An 18,615-nucleotide genomic window follows, 5' to 3' on the forward strand; every position below is an offset into this window, starting at 1 on the left:
AGCCACCATTGCCCTCACCGGTGCTCAGAACAGAGTACCGGTTGGAGAGCGAGATGGACTCCTCAGGGGATTCCTGCCCTGCCTGCCTAGTCTTCCTCTTCTGTCCAGGGGTCACCCACTCCCTGTCTGCCTGCACACTCTTAAGCTGCGGGGTGACCACCTCCTGAAATGTGCTATCCACGTTGCTCTCAATCACGCGGATGCATCAAGGTGATTCCAGCTGCCGCTCAAGCTCCAAAACACGGAGCTTGAGTTGGTGCAGCTGGAGAAACCACCTGCACACGTGATCGTCCCAGCTGTGTGAAGCATCCAGGATTTCCCACATGCCACAGGATGTGCAATCCACGGGACTGAGCTGCCCTGCCATCCCTCTAGTTACACTCGCAACTATCAAGTAGAACTAAACTCTAAACCACACACCCAGCCACTACTCAGCAAACAGCCGATTTAATTAACTGGTTCTCCTTAGATAATAAAGATCACATATATTTAATCGCAGTTCCTAACCTACAACAATGCGAAAGGTTCCTTAAAGAAAAGAAAAAATACTCACCAATCCACCAGCCAATCATTTACTTGCTTGACTGTGATGTCACACTTTGATTTTGATTTTTTAACTTTCTGTCCCTGCTGCAGCTCCCCCGCCCGCTCAGGTCTCGCGATACTGGCCTCCTCCCGATCGGCCGCTGCTCCAAGCTGCCGCTGCCCTTTGCACTCCTGCGCCCGCTCAGGTCTCGCGATACTGGCCTCCTCCCGATCGGCCGCTGCTCCAAGCTGCTGCCGCCCTTTGTACTCCCCCGCCCGCTCAGGTCTCGCGATGCTGGCCTCCTCCCGATCGGCCGCTGCTCCAAGCTGCTGCCGCCCTTTGTACTCCCCCGCCCGCTCAGGTCTCGCGATGCTGGCCTCCTCCCGATCGGCCGCTGCTCCAAGCTGCCGCTGCCCTTTGCACTCCTGCGCCCGCTCAGGTCTCGCGATGCTGGCCTCCTCCCGATCGGCCGCTGCTCCAAGCTGCCGCTGCCCTTTGTACTCCCCCGCCCGCTCAGGTCTCGCGATGCTGGCCTCCTCCCGACACGCTCAATGACCCAGCCTCCACAGCTCTCTGGGGCAGAGAATTCCACAGATTTATGACTCTCTGAGAGAAGAAATTTCCTCTCATCTCAGTTCTAAATGGGCGACCCCTTATTCTGAAACTAAAGCCCCTCGTCCTGGATTCCCCCACAAGTGGAAACATCCTCTCTGCATCTGAGAGTCTGGGCCTTACATTAAACATCCATAAGACAAAGGTCCTCTACCAACCTGCCCCCGCCACACACTACTGCTCCCCCGAGATTATCATGATCCACGACAAGACCTTGGACAATTTGGACCACTTTCGATACCTCGGGAGTCTACTGTCAGCAAGGCCAGACATCAATGGTGAAGTCCTACACCACCTTCATTGTGCCAGTGCAGCCTTCGGTCGCCTGACGTAAAGAGTGTTCGAACAACAGGATCTCAAACTTGGCACCAAGCTCATGGTCTACAGAGCATAGTGATACCCGCCCTCCTATATGCTTCAGAGTCATGGACTATGTACAGTAGACACCTCAAGGCACTGGAGAAGTACCACCAACGCTGCCTCTGCAAAATACTGCAAATCCATTGGCAGGATAGGCGCACCATCGTCAGTGTTCTCTCTCAGGCCAATGTCCCGAACATCGAGGCATTGACCATTGCTTGATCAGCTCCGATGGATGGGCCACAATGTCCACATAACCGATACGAGACTCCCAAATCAAGCACTCTATGGCAAGTAAGTCCCAGGAAGGCAAAGAAAATGATTCAAGAACACCCTCAAAGCCTCCTTGAAAAAATGTAACATCCCCACCGACTCTTGGGAATCTCGGGCCCAAGGACACGCAAAGTGGAGGAGAAGCATTCGAGAAGGCCTAACCCTAACCCTTCGTCTTATGCACACGGAAGCCAAGTACAAACAGTGGAAGGAGCGTGCGACAAACCAAGCACCCCACCCACCCGTCCCTTCAACCAACACCTGCCCCACCTGTGATAGAGACTGGAGATCCCACATAGGACTCAATAGTCACCTTAGAACTCATATTGGTGTGGGGCAAGTCATCCTCGACTCCGGGAGGCTGCCTAAGAAGAATAATTTCCAGCTCTTGGTCACTAGCCTTGTAGGTTACGGCACTTCAAAAGAAACAAAAACTTACATTTATATAGTGCCTTTCACCAGATGTCTCAAAGCTCTTTACAGAGAATTAAGTACTTTTGGAATGTAGTCACTGTTGTAATGTGGAAACGCGGCAGCCAGTTTGTGCACAGCAAGCTCCCACAAACAGCAATGTGATAATGACCAGATAATCTGTTTTTGTTATGTTGATTGAGGGATAAATATTTGCCAGGACATTGGTGTTAACTCTCATGTTCTTCAAGTAGTGCAATGGGATCTTTTACGTCCACCTGAAAGAGCAGATGGGACCTCAGTTTAACGTCTCATCCGAAAGACAGCATCTCCGACAGCGCTGCACTCCCTCAGCACTGCACTGGAGTGTCAGTCTAGATTCATGTGCTCAAGTCCCTGGAGTGGGACTTGAACCCACAACCTTCTGACTCAGATGCGAGTGTGGTACCCAATAAGCCAAAGCTGACCGCTCTTTTAAGGGAAATAGGTCCTCCTGGTCACTCTATCTAGGCCCCTCATAATTTTATACACCTTTAAACCTTCCACCAACTACTTTAAAGCTATGCCCCCCAGTTATTGACCCCTGTGCTAAGGGAAATGGGTTCTTCCTATCCACTCTATCTCGGCCCCTCAAGTGCATATCTAGGTACATTTAAATGCTATGAGGGTTTCTGCCACTACCACCCTTTCAGGCAATGAGTTCCAGACTCACTCCTCAAATCTCTAAACCTTCGACCAATTACTTTAAATCTATTGATCCCTCTACTAAGGGAAATAGGTCCTTCCTATTCAATCTATCTAGGCCCTTCAAAATTATATACACCTCAATTAGGTCTCCCCTCAGCAACCCCAGCCTATCTAATCTGTCCTCATAGCTAAAATTCTCCAGTCCAGGCAATATCCTCATAAATCTCCTCTGTACCCTCTATAGTGCAATCACATCTTTCCTATAATGTGGTGACCAGAACTGCATGTAATACTCCAGTGTTTTATACAGTTCAAGCATAAGCTCCTTGCTCTTGTATTCCATGCCTCAACTAATAAAGGCAAGTATTCCGTATGCCTTCTTAACCACCTTATCTACCTGGCCTGCTACCTTCAGGGATATCATCTTCAACATCTCCAGCTGATGCCTAACCAGTGTTTTATAAAGGTTTAATATAACTAAACATCAAATGCTGGTATTTCTGTGCTGGGGTTTAGACGGGCGAGGTTTATCCAGTCAGTTGGATGTGAGCTGAAACATGTGTATTTGGAGCGGAGAGCCAGGGACACGCTGTGTAACCGGGCACAGACACTCTGCACAGCCCACACATCACAAGTTTCCCATAAGGCGCAAAAGGAATATATTAACTGCAACAATTCATTTGATTTGACTTGAAATAGTTTTGTTTATAAACTTAATCATGCTTCTCTAATTTTATTTCTTAACTCAGATTCATGGCCTCACTTTAATTCTTCCTCTGAGCCCCTCAACTTCATCTGGCAGCGTAATGTTGGCGAGTGGTGATTGATTGCCCTGGGAACGAACAGGAAGAGAGCTCAGAGGCCGGAGGGCCCAGGGAGCAGTGTGTTCTGCAACCAATCGCGGTGCTCGAGGGGTGGATCCTGAACCGGCCTGTCAGGTGAGTCATTGTGAACCCCTGTTAAACAATTTATCTTTTAAAAGTTAAATCGAGATTTCTTTTTGTCACCCAAACAGTTTAACATTTGTCAGTATTTTGTTTTCCTGGAGTTCCTATTGTGAGTTATAGAAACATAGAAACAAGGTGCAGGAGTAGGCCATTCAGCCCTTCTAGCCTGCAACGCCATTCAATGAGTTCATGGCTGAACATGCAACTTCAGTACCCCCTTCCTGCTTTCTCGCCATACCCCTTGATCCCCCGAGTAGTAAGGACTTCATCTAACTCCCTTTTGAATATATTTAGTGAATTGGCCTCAACTACTTTCTGTGGTAGAGAATTCCACAGGTTCACCACTCTCTGGGTGAAGAAGTTTCTCCTCATCTCGGTCCTAAATGGCTTACCTCTTATCCTTAGACTGTGACCCCTGGTTCTGGACTTCCTGAACATTGGGAACATTCTTCCTGCATCTAACCTGCCTAAACCCGTCAGAATTTTAAATGTTTCTATGAGGTCCCCTCTCATTCTTCTGAACTCCAGTGAATACAAGCCCAGTTGATCCAGTCTTTCTTGATAGGTCAGTCCCACCATCCCGGAATCAGTCTGGTGAATCTTCGCTGCACTCCCTCAATAGCAAGAATGCCCTTCCTCAAGTTAGGAGACCAAAACTGTACACAATACTCCAGGTGTGGCCTCACCAAGGCCCTGTACAACTGTAGCAACACTTCCCTGCCCCTGCACTCAAATCCCCTCGCTATGAAGGCCAACATGCCATTTGCTTTCTTAACCGCCTGCTGTACCTGCATGCCAACCTTCAATGACTGATGTACCATGACACCCAGGTCTCGTTGCACCTCCCCTTTTCCTAATCTGTCACCATTCAGATAATAGTCTGTCTCTCTGTTTTTACCACCAAAGTGGATAACCTCACATTTATCCACATTATACTTCATCTGCCATGCATTTGCCCACTCACTTAACCTATCCAAGTCACTCTGCAGCCTCATAGCATCCTCCTCGCAGCTCACACTGCCACCCAACTTAGTGTCATCCGCAAATTTGGAGATACTACATTTAATCTCCTCGTCTAAATCATTAATGTACAATGTAAACAGCTGGGGCCCCAGCACAGAACCTTGCGGTACCCCACTAGTCACTGCCTGCCATTCTGAAAAGTACCCATTTACTCCTACTCTTTGCTTCCTGTCTGACAACCAGTTCTCAATCCACGTCAGCACACTACCCCCAATCCCATGTGCTTTAACTTTGCACATTATTCTCCTGTGTGGGACCTTGTCGAAAGCCTTCTGAAAGTCCAAATATACCACATCAACTGGTTCTCCCTTGTCCATTTTACTGGAAACATCCTCAAAAAATTCCAGAAGGTTTGTCAAGCATGATTTCTCTTTCACAAATCCATGCTGACTTGGACCCATCATGTCACCATTTTCCAAATGCACTGCTATGACAGCCTTAATAATTGATTCCATCATTTTACCCACTACTGAGGTCAGGCTGACTGGTCTATAATTCCCTGTTTTCTCTCTCCTCCTTTTTTAAAAAGTGGGGTTACATTGGCTACCCTCCACTCCATAGGAACTGATGCAGAGTCAATGGAATGTTGGAAAATGACTGTCAATGCATCCGCTATTTCCAAGGCCACCTCCTTAAGTACTCTGGGATGCAGTCCATCAGGCCCTGGGGATTTATCGGCCTTCAATCCCATCAATTTCCCCAATACAATTTAGCGACTAATAAAGATTTCCCTCAGTTCCTCCTCCTTACTAGACCCTCTGACCCCTTTTATATCCGGAAGGTTGTTGGTGTCCTCCTTAGTGAATACCGAACCAAAGTACTTGTTCAATTGGTCTGCCATTTCTTTGTTCCCCGTTATGACTTCCCCTGATTCTGACTGCAGGGGACCTACGTTTCTCTTTACTAACCTTTTTCTCTTTACATACCTATAGAAACTTTTGCAATCCGCCTTAATGTTCCCTGCAAGCTTCTTCTCGTACTCCATTTTCCCTGCCCTAATCAAACCCTTTGTCCTCCTCTGCTGAGTTCTAAATTTCTCCCAGTTCCCTGGTTCGCTGCTATTCCTGGCCAATTTGTATGCCATTTCCTTGGCTTTAATACTATCCCTAATTTCCCTTGATAGCCACGGTTGAGCCACCTTCCCTTTTTTATTTTTACGCCAGACAGGAATGTACAATTGTTGTAGTTCATCCATGCGGTCTCTAAATGTCTGCCATTGCCCATCCACAGTCAACCCCTTGAGTATCATTCGCCAATCTATCCTAGCCAATTCACGCCTCATACCTTCAAAGTTACCCTTCTTTAAGTTCTGGACCATGGTCTCTGAATTAACTGTTTCATTCTTCATCCTAATGCAGAATTCCACCATATTATGGTCACTCTTCCCCAAGGGGCCTCGCACAATGAGATTGCTAATTAATCCTCTCTCATTACACAACACCCAGTCTAAGATGGCCTCCCCCCTAGTTGGTTCCTCGACATATTGGTCTAGAAAACCATCCCTTATGCACTCCAGGAAATCCTCCTCCACCGTATTGCTTCCAGTTTGGCTTGCCCAATCTATGTGCATATTAAAGTCACCCATGATAACTGCTGCACCTTTATTGCATGCACCCCTAATTTCCTGTTTGATACCCTCCCCAACATCACTACCACTGTTTGGAGGTCTGTACACAACTCCCACTAACGTTTTTTGCCCTTTAGTGTTCTGCAGCTCTACCCATATAGATTCCACATCATCCAAGCTAATGTCTTTCCTAACTATTGCATTAATCTCCTCTTTAACCAGCAATGCTACCCCACCTCCTTTTCCTTTTATTCTATCCTTCCTGAATGTTGAATACCCCTGGATGTTGAGTTCCCAGCCCTGATCATCCTGGAGCCACGTCTCCGTAATCCCAATCACATCATATTTGTTAACATCTATTTGCACAGTTAATTCATCCACCTTATTGCGGATACTCCTTGCATTAAGACACAAAGTTTCAGACACTTCATTGCCATGTGGACCAGGTGTTTGAAGATCATTCAATTCCCTCTTTCCATGTCGCTGTTAGTTAAAGGGACAGAGATTGATTTCCCCTCATTATACATCTGTAGTAGTTAAAGGAACATCTTTCCTGTTAGTGAGTCACATTCTGCACTGGGGGAGACATTTAAAGGCTTCAGCCTTTAAAATTCTCATCATCTTGTTCAAATCCCTCCAAGGCCTCGCCCCTCCCTATCTCTGTAACCTCCTCCAGCCCACCAACCCTCTTAATAAGGAGAAACAATTTTCAGTGTCAGAAGGGTCAGTAACCAGAGGGACAGATTTAAGGTGATTGGCAAATGAACCAGATGCTACATGAGGGGACAAATTAAGCAGCGAGATGTTATGACCTGGAACGCACTGCCTGAAAGGGTGGTGGAAGCAGATTCACCAGTAACTTGCAAAAGAGATAAGTACTTGAGTTGGAAAAAATTGTAAGGTTATGTGGTAAGAGCAGGGGAGTGGGACTAATTCTACAGCTTAGGAGGAAAGAATCTCCTAGAGAAACTAGAACTGACTGTTTGGAATTTCTATCCTGTACTTACAGTGATGACTTTTGTAAATGATGAAGCCAGATTGCACAGACTAGCCTCGAGGGGCCAGATGGCTGACTCCTGCTCCTATTCCTTATGTTCCCTTGAATATAGAAGATTAAGGGGTGACCTAATTGAGGTGTTTAAGATGATTAAAGGAGTTAATGGAGTAGATAGAGAGAAGTGATTTCCTCTGATGACGGGGACAGAACATTAAGGAAAATGAAAGCTCGGCCATTCAGTGGTGATGTCAGGAAGCACTTCCTCACACAAATGCTGAGAGACTGTTTCCCCGGCTGGAGAGTCGAGAACTCAGGGACATAGTCTCAGAATAAGGGTCGGCCATTTAGGACTGAGATGAGGAGAGATTTCTTCACTCAGAGGGTTGTGAATCTTTGGAATTCTCTGCCCCAGAGGGTTGTGGATGTTCAGTCTGTGAGTGTGTTCAGGGCTGAGATAGATGTTTGGACACTGAAGGAATCAAGGGATACGGGGATAGGGCGGGAAAATGAGTTGAAGCACAAAACCAGCCTCGATCTTATTGAATGGCAGAACAGGCACAAGGGGCTGAATGGCCTACTCCGGTTCCTATGTTCTTACTTACAGTGATGACTTTTGTAAACAGCTTTTACAGGGGTTTGGAAGGGGAGGATATGCAGAAGGGATTAAACCTGGGCCCCTCCTGTTCCTATGACTGGTCGCACTGGTCAGTGCCTTTACCCACTGAGCCTTTGGGAGGAGGGTCCAGTGACCCTGCTGGAAAATGCACATGTGAGGCCTCAGGTGAGGACAGTGGAGTAGCCCATCGACACTCACTGTCGAGGTTCACACATAGAGATTGGGCACATGGGTCACATATTGGAGAGAAACTGGTGAGTGTAGAACTGAACCCAGCCAGAGTCAGCACTTTCAGGGGAGGAGAGGGCGAGGAACCAGTGAGTTTAGAACTGAACCCAGCCAGAGTCAGCACCTTCAGGGGAGGAGAGGGAGGGGAACCAGTGAGTGTAGAACTGAACCCAGCCAGAGTCAGCACCTTCTAGGGAGGAGATGGAGGGGAACCAGTGAGTGTAGAACTGAACCCAGCCAGAGTCAGCACCTTCAGGGGAGGAGAGGGAGGGGAACCAGTGAGTGTGGAACTGAACCCAGCCAGAGTCAGCACCTTCAGGGGAGGGGAGGAGAGAGAGAGGAACCAGTGAGTGTAGAACTGAACTCAGCCAGAGTCAGCACCTTCAGGGGAGGAGAGGAGAGGGAGGGAGGAGTGTGAGGGAGGGGGTGGATGGGGCAGTGTATAGAACTGAACCGAGCCAAAGTCAGTACTCATGGTTAGAGATAAGAGCAGAGAAAAATAGGAGGAATTTATGCAAAGTGCCTTGTGTCTTGTTCTCTCCCTGGATCCTAAATCAACTGAACTCAGTCTTTCCCATCTGAAGTCTACAGGCTCTAAAACTTCAGCTTGGTGTCCCTCAGTCCCGACTCGCTGATTTACCTCCTCTTCTCTCCTCCTCTTTCCCCCTTGGTTGTGTTCCACACTCTGGGCCCTGGCCCTTCCCCGGGAATTCTCAGTATGAACAGGGGGATGTGTGTTGCGACAGGATGTCCCACCTTTAAAGGGACAAGGAGAGGACCCGCTGGGCTGAATGGCCCTGCTTTATGACATCACTGCAGTGCCTAGCAACCAACCTTCCTGAGCCCTGCTCATTATGGGCTGGGTGTAGCTCAGTGCTGTTACAGGAAGGGAAACAGGAGCAGGATTCAGCCCGTGTGGAGCCCAGGGTTAATGGAGAGAGGTACAGGATCAATTTATACCTTATTGAGTGAGACATGTAATTGTCCCGGACACTCCCTGTCCCTCAGTATCTGTGTCGGGGAGCAATTGATGGGTTTGTGTTAACTTCTTTAGGTGAATCTTTGTGCTCATCGAGGTGAAGGAGGTTAGTGCCGGGCAACAGGACATTTTATAAGAACAGAAGAATTAGGAGCAGGAGTAGGCCATATGGCCCCTCGAGCCTGCTACTCCATTCAATAGTATCATAGCTTATCTTAAACTTTTTATCAGTCAGAGCACCTCATGTCAACCTCTGGGATTCCTGGGGCAGGGACAGTCTAACTTACATACAGAATATAGCTCCATCGACACTTCCCTGAGAGTGTTTGATGGGACAGTGTAGAGGGAGCTTTACTCTGTATCGAACCCGTGCTGTACCTGACCTGGGAGTGTTTGATGGGATAGTTTAGAGGGAGCTTTACTCTGTATCTAACCCATGCTGTACCTGACTGGAGAGTGTTTCAGGCAGACACTTGGTGCTCAGAATACCCCGTTCCCCAGCACTGACATCCATCACCTCCATGAGAACAACATTTAACTGCAATTAAAAGGTAAGAGAAACCCATCAGTTCCTCCCCGGACACAGATCCAGAGGGACAGTGAGTGTCCCGAACATTGTTGTACAGTGTGCTTGATAGTTCCTCCCTGGGTCTGAGCCTTTTGGTGATGATTTGAATCTGATGCCCTCGAGTTACTGACTCACCGACTGGTGGAAATAGTTTTTCCTCATTTACCTGATCACATTCTGAACACCTTCCTCAGATCTCCAATTCCCCTTTGTTCTAATGAAAAGAGTCCCAGTTTCTCCAATCTCCCCTGATAACTAAAGGCTCTTGTCCTTGGTATCCTCTCAGTGAATCTCTCTGCACCCTCTCCATGGCCTTCACATCCTTCCTGGTGTAAGATCCCCAAAACCTGACACAATATTCTCACTGCAGCCTAACCAATGATTTGTACAGGTTTACATAGAAACATAGAAAATGTTGGAATCAATTATTAAGGATGAAATTGCAGCGCATTTGGAAAGCAGTGACAGGGTCAGTCCAAGTCAGCATGGATTTATGAAGGGGAAATCATGCTTGACAAATCTTCTGGAATTTTTTGTGGAGTGGACAAGGGAGAACCAGTGGATGTGGTGTATTTGGACTTTCAAAAGGCTTTTGACAAGGTCCCCACAAGCGATTGGTGTGAAAAATCAAAGCACATGGTATTGGGGGTAATATACTGACGTGGATAGAGAACTAGTTGGCAGACAGGAAGCAGAGAGTCGGGATAAACGGGTCCTTTTCAGAATGGCAGGCAGTGACGAGTGGAGTGCCGCAGGGCTCAGTGCTGGGACCCCAGCTCTTTACAATATACATTAATGATTTAGATGAAGGAATTGAGTGTAATATCTCCAAGTTTGCAGATGACACTAAACTGGGCGGGGGTGTGAGTTGTGAGGGGGACGCTAAGAGGCTGCAGGGTGACTTGGACAGGTTAGGTGAGTGGGCAAATGCATGGCAGATGCAGTATAATGTGGATAAATGTGAGGTTATCCACTTTGGGGGCAAGAACGCGAAGACAGAATATTATCTGAATGGCGGCAGATTAGGAAAAGGGGAGGTGCAACGAGACCTGGGTGTCATGGTTCATCATTCATTGAAAGTTGGCATACAGGTAGAGCAGGCGGTAAAGAAGACAAATGGTATGTTGGCCTTCATAGCTAGGGGATTTGTGTATAGGAGCAGGGAGGTCTTACTGCAGTTGTATAGGGCCTTGGTGAGGCCTCACCTGGAATATTGTGTTCAGTTTTGGTCTCCTAGTCTGAGGAAGGACGTTCTTGCTATTGAGGGAGTGCAGCGAAGGTTCACCAGACTGATTCCCGGGATGGCTAGACTGACATATGAGGAGAGACTGGATCAACTGGACCTTTATACATTGGAGTTTGGAAGAATGATAGGGGAGCTCACATAAACATACAAGATTCTGACGGGACGGGACAGGTTAGATACGGGTCGATTGTTCCCGATGTTGGGGAAGTCCAGAACCAGGGGACATAGTCTTCGGATAAGGAGTAGGCCATTTAGGACTGAGATGAGGAGAAACTTCTTCACTCAGAGAGTTGTTAACCTTTGGAATTCCCTGCCGCAGAGAGTTGTTGATGCCAGTTCATTGGATATACTCAAGAGGGAGTTAGATATGGCCCTTACGGCTAAGGGGATCAAGGGGTATGGAGAGAGAGCATGAAAGGGGTACTGAGGGAATGATCAGCCATGATCTTATTGAATGGTGGTGCAGGCTCAAAGGGCCGAATGGCCTACTCCTGCACCTATTTTCTATGGTTCTATGTTTCATAGAAATTAGGTGCAGGAGTAGGCCATTCGGCCCCTCGAGCCTGCACCGCCATTCAATAAGATCATTGCTGATCATTCAACCTCAGTACCCCTTTCCTGCTTTCTCTCCATAACCCTTGTTCCCTTTGGCCGAAACGGCCATATCTAACTCCCCTTGAATATATCTAGCGAACTGGCCTCAATAACTTTCTGCGGTAGAGAATTCCACAGGTTAACCACTCTCTGAGTGAAGAGGTTTCTCCTCATCTCAATCCTAAATGGCTTACCCCTTATTCTTAGACTGTGACCGCTGGTTCTGGAACTCCCCAGCAACGGGAACATTCTTCCTGACTCTAACCTGTCCAATCCCATCAGAAATTTACATGTTTCTATGAGATCCCCTCTCATTCTTCTAAACTCCAGTGACTACAAGCCCAGTTGATTCAATCTCTCCTCCTATGTCAGTCCTGCCATCCCGGGAATCAATCTGGTGAACCTTCGCTGTACTCCCTCAATAGCAAGAACGCCCTTCCTCAGATAAGGAGACCAAAACTGCACACAATATTCCAGATGTGGCCTCACCAAGGCTCTGTACAACTGTAGTAAGACCTCTCTGCTCCTGTACTAAAATTCTCGAGCTATGAAGGCCAACATGCCATTTGACGCCTTCACTGCCTGTTGTACCTGCATGCCAAACTTCAATGACTGATGTACCATGACACCCAGGTCTCGTTGCACCTCCCCTTTTCCTAATCTGTCACCATTCAGATCATATTCTGTCTTCCTGTTTTTGCCACCAAAGTGGATAACCTCACATTTATCCACATTATACTGCATCTGCCATGCATTTGCCCACATACCTAACTTATCCAAGTCACCCTGCAGCCTCTTAGCATCCTCCTCACAGCTCACACCGTCACCCAGCTTAGTGTTATCTGCAAACTTGGAGATATTACACTGAATTCCTTCATCTAAATCATTGGTGTATATTGTAAATAGCTGGGGTTCCAGCACTGAACCCTGCGGCACCCCACTGGCACCTGCCATTCTGAAAAGGACCCGTTTATTCTGACTCTCTGCTTCCTGTCTGCCAACCAGTTCTCAATCCACGTCAATACATTACCCCCAATACCATGTGCTTTAATTTTGCACAATAATCTCTTGTGTGGGACCTTGTCAAAAGCCTTTTGAAAGTCCAAATACACCACATCCAATGGTTCTCCCTCGTTCACTCTACTGGTTACATCCACAAAAAATTCTGGAAGATTTGTCAAGCATGATTTCCCTTTCATAAATCCATGCTGACTTGGACCGATCCTGTCACTGCTTTCCAAATGCGCTGCTATTTCATCTTTAATAATTGATTCCAACATTTTCCCCACCACCGATGTCAGGCTAACCGGTCTATAATTCCCTGTTTTCTCTCTCCCTCCTTTTTAAAAAAGTGGTGTTACATTAGCTACCTTCCAGTCCATAGGATCTGATCCAGAGTCAATAGAATGTTGGAAAATGATCACCATTGAATCCACTATTTCTAGGGCCACTTCCTTAAGTACTCTGGGATGCAGCCTATCAGGCCCTGGGGATTTATTGGCCTTCAATCCCATCAATTTCCCTAACACAATTTCCTGACTAATATGGATTTTCTTCAGTTCCTCCTTTTCGCTAGACCCTCGAACCCCTAGTATTTCCAGAAGATTATTTGTGTCTTCCTTCCAAAGTATTTGTTCAGTTGGTCTGCCATTTCTTTGTTCCCTATTATAAATTCACCAGATTCTGACTGCAAAGGACCTATATTGGTCTTCACTAATCTTTTTCTCTTCACATCTCTATTGAAGCTTTTGCAGTCAGTTTTTATGTTCCCTGTAAGCTTCCTCTCATACTTTATTTTCCCCCTCCTAATTAGACCCTTTGTCCTCCTCTGCTGAATTCTAAATTTCTCCCAGTCCTCAGGTTTGCTGCTTTTTCTGGCCAATTTATATGCCTCTTCCTTGGATTTAACACTATCCCTAATTTTCCTTGTTAGCCACGGTTGAGCTACCTTCCCCTTTTTATTTTTACTCCAGACAGGGATGTGCAATTGTTGAAGTTCATCCATGTGATCTATAAATGTCTGCCATTGCCTATCCACTGTAAACCTATAGGGATCAAGGGGTATGGAGAGAAAGCAGGAAAGGAGTACTGAGGGAATGATCAGCCATGATCTTATTGAATGCTGGTGCAGGCTTGAGGGGCCGAATGGCCTACTCCTGCACCTATTTTCTATGTTTCTATGTTTCTAACCCTTTAAGTATCATTTGCCAGTCTATCCTAGACAACTCACATCTCATACCATTGAAGTTACCTTTCCTGAAGTTCAGGACCCTAGTCTCTGAATTAACTGTCGCTTTCCATCTTAAAAAAGAATTCTACCATATTATGGTCACACTTCCCCAGAGGGCCTCGCACAATAAGATTGCTAATTAGTCCTCTCTCATTACACAACACCCAGTCTAGGATGGCCAGCTCTCTAGTTGGTTCCTCAACATATTGGTCTAGAAAGCCATCCCTAATACACTCCAGGAAATCCTCCTCCACCGCATTGCTACCAGCTTGGTCAGCCCAATCTATATGTAGATTAAAGTCGCCCATGATAACTGCTGTACCTTTATTGCACGCATCCCTAATTTCTTGTTTGATGCTGTCCCCAACCTCACTACTACTGTTTGGTGGTCTGTACACATCCCCCACTAGCGTTTTCTGCCCTTTGGTATTCTGCAGCTCTACCCTGTGCTGCACCATTTGTCATGAACGTTTGGAGGACACTCACTTTGTGCAATGCCTGTCAGTGCCCAATCATAAATTCTGTTTCCCATGCTCTCGGGAGAGCATCAAGGCTCAGGGTGCGAATGGAGAAGTTTATTGACCCAGTGGAGAAAACTGTCCTTTAGTAGGTTCGAATGTCCCTTTTGGGCATTCATACAAGGAGAGATTGCTACAATCTTAGCAGGGGATGTTAAGGTCAAAAAAGAAAGAGACCCGTATTTTTTTAACTTCAGTAATTGAAGTAAAATGTGAATAAAAACTAAAACGTTTGTCTTATGTATAGACTTGAATTTCCCCACATCATCCAAGCTAATGTCCTTTCTTACTATTGCGTTAATTTCCTCTTTCACCAGCAACGCTACCCCACCTCCTTTTCCTTTCTGTCTATCTGTCCTGAATGTGACCTCTGCCCTTTTGTACTCTACACCCCTATTTATAAAACTTAGGATCACATGTGCTTTTTTAACCACTTTTTCATCTTAAAGATTTGTGTATCTGAACCGCTTGTAGGTGTGAGAGATATTAACATAACATGGCTAAAATACATTGACATCAAATAGCTGATTAATGTGTATTATGGGAAAGAGAAGTTTAGTCTGAGTTAGAAACTCAAACAATCGATTCACTGCAGACAGGTCACCATGGCAACACTGATAAGACATTCCATTCACTGAACCCACTGTTGGAATCTGTAATCAGATCAGGGGAAAGTACAGGGTTTGTCTGTTATTAACCACAATATAAGCTTAAAACAGCGGGAGGAATAGAATAGATTAAATTATAATGTGTGATGTTTATACCTATAACTGTGAAACAATCAGAAGTCATGTAATTAACAGCAGGCAGGGGAATTTAGGGATAATGAGAAAATTACTGAAGAAAAGTAACTGCTGGGAACCAGGGAAAGTGTCCTTGTAAATCACAGATTGGAGAATTTCCAGCTGTCTTTTCCTCACTTCCTGCCCAAACCCAGCAGAGAAGACAAAGAAGAGTCCGATGTCAGAGGTGATCACAGCAGGATATAAAAGTGAAGGGAGACTGATGTAAGGGGGTAATCGGGACTGGAGACACCGGAGATCAAGCTCAGGGCGCCCGAGGTTCCATCTAGCGGGCTGACCCCATGTCAGTTACTGTGGACACGCGGGACTTGCCTGTTTACTCTGATTGATGGATCAATATAAGGTACGTCAGTGGACTGAGAATCTGCTCATCTTGTATTTCTTAGTAAGACATTAAAGTTGCTGACACTGCTAATTAATAAGGCAAGACCTTAGCTAGAATCTTACAACCCTAAATCTCTCTACTCCTCTACTCTTTTTAAAGTTTTTACCATTTAATGTACATTTCCTCCCAAAATTTATCATTACATTTCTCTGCATTAAATTTCATTTGCCATTTACCTGTCCCATTTACTAACCTGTGCGTTCACACTGAAGTCACTTACAGTCCTCTTCACAGTTGGCCATGGTATGTTGGCCTTCATAGCTAGGGGATTTGAGTATAAGAGCAGGGAGGTCTTACTGCAATTGTACAGGCCCTTGCTGAGGCCTTGTTATTGAGGGAGTGCAGCGAAGGTTCACCAGACTGATTCCAGGGATGGCAGGACTGACATATGAGGAGAGACTGGATCGACTGGGCCTGTATTCATTGGAGTTTAGAAGAATGAGAGGGGATCTCATAGAAACATATACAATTCTGACGGGACTGGACAGGTTAGATGCAGGAAGAATGTTCCCAATGTTGGAGAAGTCCAGAACCAGGGAACGTAGTCTACTGATAAGGGGTAAGCCATTTAGGACTGAGATGAGGAGAACATTCTTCACTCAGAGAGTTATTAACCTGTGGAATTCCCTATCATAGAGAGTTGTTGATGCCAGTTCAAGAGGGAGTTAGATATGGCCCTTACGGCTAAAGGGATCAAGGGGTATGGAGAGAAAGCAGGAAAGGGGTACTGAGGTGAATGATCAGCCATAATCATATTGAATGGTGGTGCAGGCTCGAAAGGCCGAATGGCCAACTCCTGCACCTATTTTCTATGTTTCTATGTCCCTCTTTTGGCGTCATCTGGAGATTTTGATCTTGACCTGATGGCCTACATCCTAGGGTTTTGAAAGAGGTGGCCATTGCGATAGTGGATGCATTGGCTGTCATCTTCCAAAATTCCATAGATTCCAGAAAGGTTCCCGCAGATTGGAAGGTAACTAATGTAACCCCACTATTTAAGAAAGAAGGGAGAGAGAAAATGGGGAACGACAGACCAGTTAGCCTGACATCAGACGGAGGGAACATGCTAGAATCTATTATTAAGGACATGGTAACAGGGCAATTAGAAAATAACAATAGGATTGGGCAGAGTCGACATGGATTTATGAAAGGGACAAATCTGTTAGAGTTTTTTGAGGTTATAACTAATAGAATAGATAAGGGGGAACCAGTGTTTGGATTTTCAGAAAGCATTCAATACGGTGCCACACAAAAGGTTATTAAACACAATTAGGGCTCATGGGATTGGGGGTACTTTACTTGCATGGATTTAGGATTGGTTAACTGACAGAAAACAAATAAACAGGTCATTTTCGGGTTGGCAGGCTGTTACTAGTGGGGTGCCGCAAGGATCGGTGCTTGGGCCCCAGCTATTCAGAATCAAATCAATGATTTGGATGAGGGGACCAAATGTTATATATCCAAGTTTGCTGATGATATAGAGCTAGGTGGGAATGTAAGTTGTGAGGAGGATGCAAAGAGGTTTCAACGGGATACAGACAGGCTAAGTGAGTGGGTAAGAACATAGCAAATGGAATATAATGTGGAGAAATGTGAAGTTATCCACTTTGGTGGGAAAATTGGAAAAACAGAGTATTTTTTAAATGGTGAGCGATTGGGAAACGTTGGTGTTCAGAGGGACCTGGGTGTCCTTGTACATGAATCACTGAAAGGTAACATGCAGGTACAGCAAGCATTTAAGAAAGCAAATGGTATGTAGGCCTTTATTTCAAGAGGATTTGAGTATAAGTAAAAATATCTGACTGCAGTTATATAAGGCCCTGGTGAGACCACATCTGGAATATTGTGTACAGTTTAGGTCTCCTTACCTAAGGAAGAATATACTTGCCATAGAGGGAGTGCAACGAAGGTTCACCAGACTGATTCCTGGGATGGGGGCATTGTCTAATAAGGAGAGATTGAGTAAACTAGGCCTATATGCTCTAGAGTTTAGAAGAATGAGAGGTGATCTCATTGAAACATGTAACATTCTTACAAAGCTTGACAAGGTCGATGCAGGGAGGATGTTTCCCCTGGCTGGGGAGTCTAGAACCAGTGGACACAGTCTCAGAATAAGGGGTCGGCCATTTAGGACTGAGTTGAGGAGAAACTTCTTCACTCGGAGTGTGCTGAATCTTTGGAATGTTTTACCCCAGAGGGCTGTGAAGGCTCAGTCTTTGAGTATATTCAAGGCAGAGATCAGTAGATTTTTGGATATTAAGGGAATCAAGGGATATGGGTACAGTGCAGGAAAGTGAAGTTGAGGTAGAAGATCAGCCATGATCTTATTGAATGGCGGAGCAGGCTCGAGGGGCCGAATCGCCTACTCCTGCTCCAATTCTTATGTTCTTCTGTTCTTATAGAAACATAGAAAATAGGTGCAGGAGTAGGCCATTCGGCTCTTCAAGCCTACACCGTCATTCAATAAGATCATGGCTGATCATTCACCTGAGTACCCCTTTCCTGCTTTCTCTCCATACCCCTTGATCCCTTTAGCCATAAGGGCCATATCTAACTCCCTCTTGCATATATCTAACAAACTGCATCAACAACTCTCTGCGGTAGGGAATTCCACAGGTTAACAACTCTCTGAGTGAAGAAGTTTCTCCTCATCTCAGTCCTAACTGGCTCACCCCTTAACCTTAGAATGTGTCCCCTGGTTCTGGACTTCCCCAACATCGGGAACATTCTTCCTGCACCTAACCTGTCCAGTCCCGTCGGAATTTTATATGTTTTTATGAGATCCTCTCTCATTCTTCTAGTGAATATAGGCCCAGTCGATCTAGTCTCTCCTCATATGTCAGTCCTCACATCCCGGGAATCAGTCTGGTGAACCTTCGCTGCACTCCCTCAATAGCAAGAACATCCTTCCTCAGATTTGGAGACCAAAACTGAACACAATATTCTAGGTGAGGCCTCACTAAGACCCTGTACAACTGCAGTAAGATCTCCCTGCTCCTATATTCAAATCCCCTAGCTATGAAGGCCAACATACCATTTGCCTTC

General features: G+C 46.0%; 1 protein-coding gene across 1 annotated transcript in view; it reads left to right on the forward strand.

Moving 5' to 3' along the window:
• The first annotated feature begins 1,736 nt into the window (after nucleotides 1-1,736).
• The window catches only part of LOC139274172 (zinc finger protein 585A-like), a 134,448-nt gene continuing 117,569 nt past the window's right edge, over nucleotides 1,737-18,615 (forward strand). The window contains exons 1-2 of the mRNA XM_070891209.1: nucleotides 1,737-1,792; nucleotides 3,619-3,807. The gene's annotated coding sequence lies outside the window, so the exon portion shown is untranslated. The remainder of the gene's footprint in view (nucleotides 1,793-3,618; nucleotides 3,808-18,615) is intronic.

Source organism: Pristiophorus japonicus, chromosome 9, assembly GCF_044704955.1.
Source record: "Pristiophorus japonicus isolate sPriJap1 chromosome 9, sPriJap1.hap1, whole genome shotgun sequence".
NCBI classification, from domain to species: domain Eukaryota; kingdom Metazoa; phylum Chordata; class Chondrichthyes; family Pristiophoridae; genus Pristiophorus; species Pristiophorus japonicus.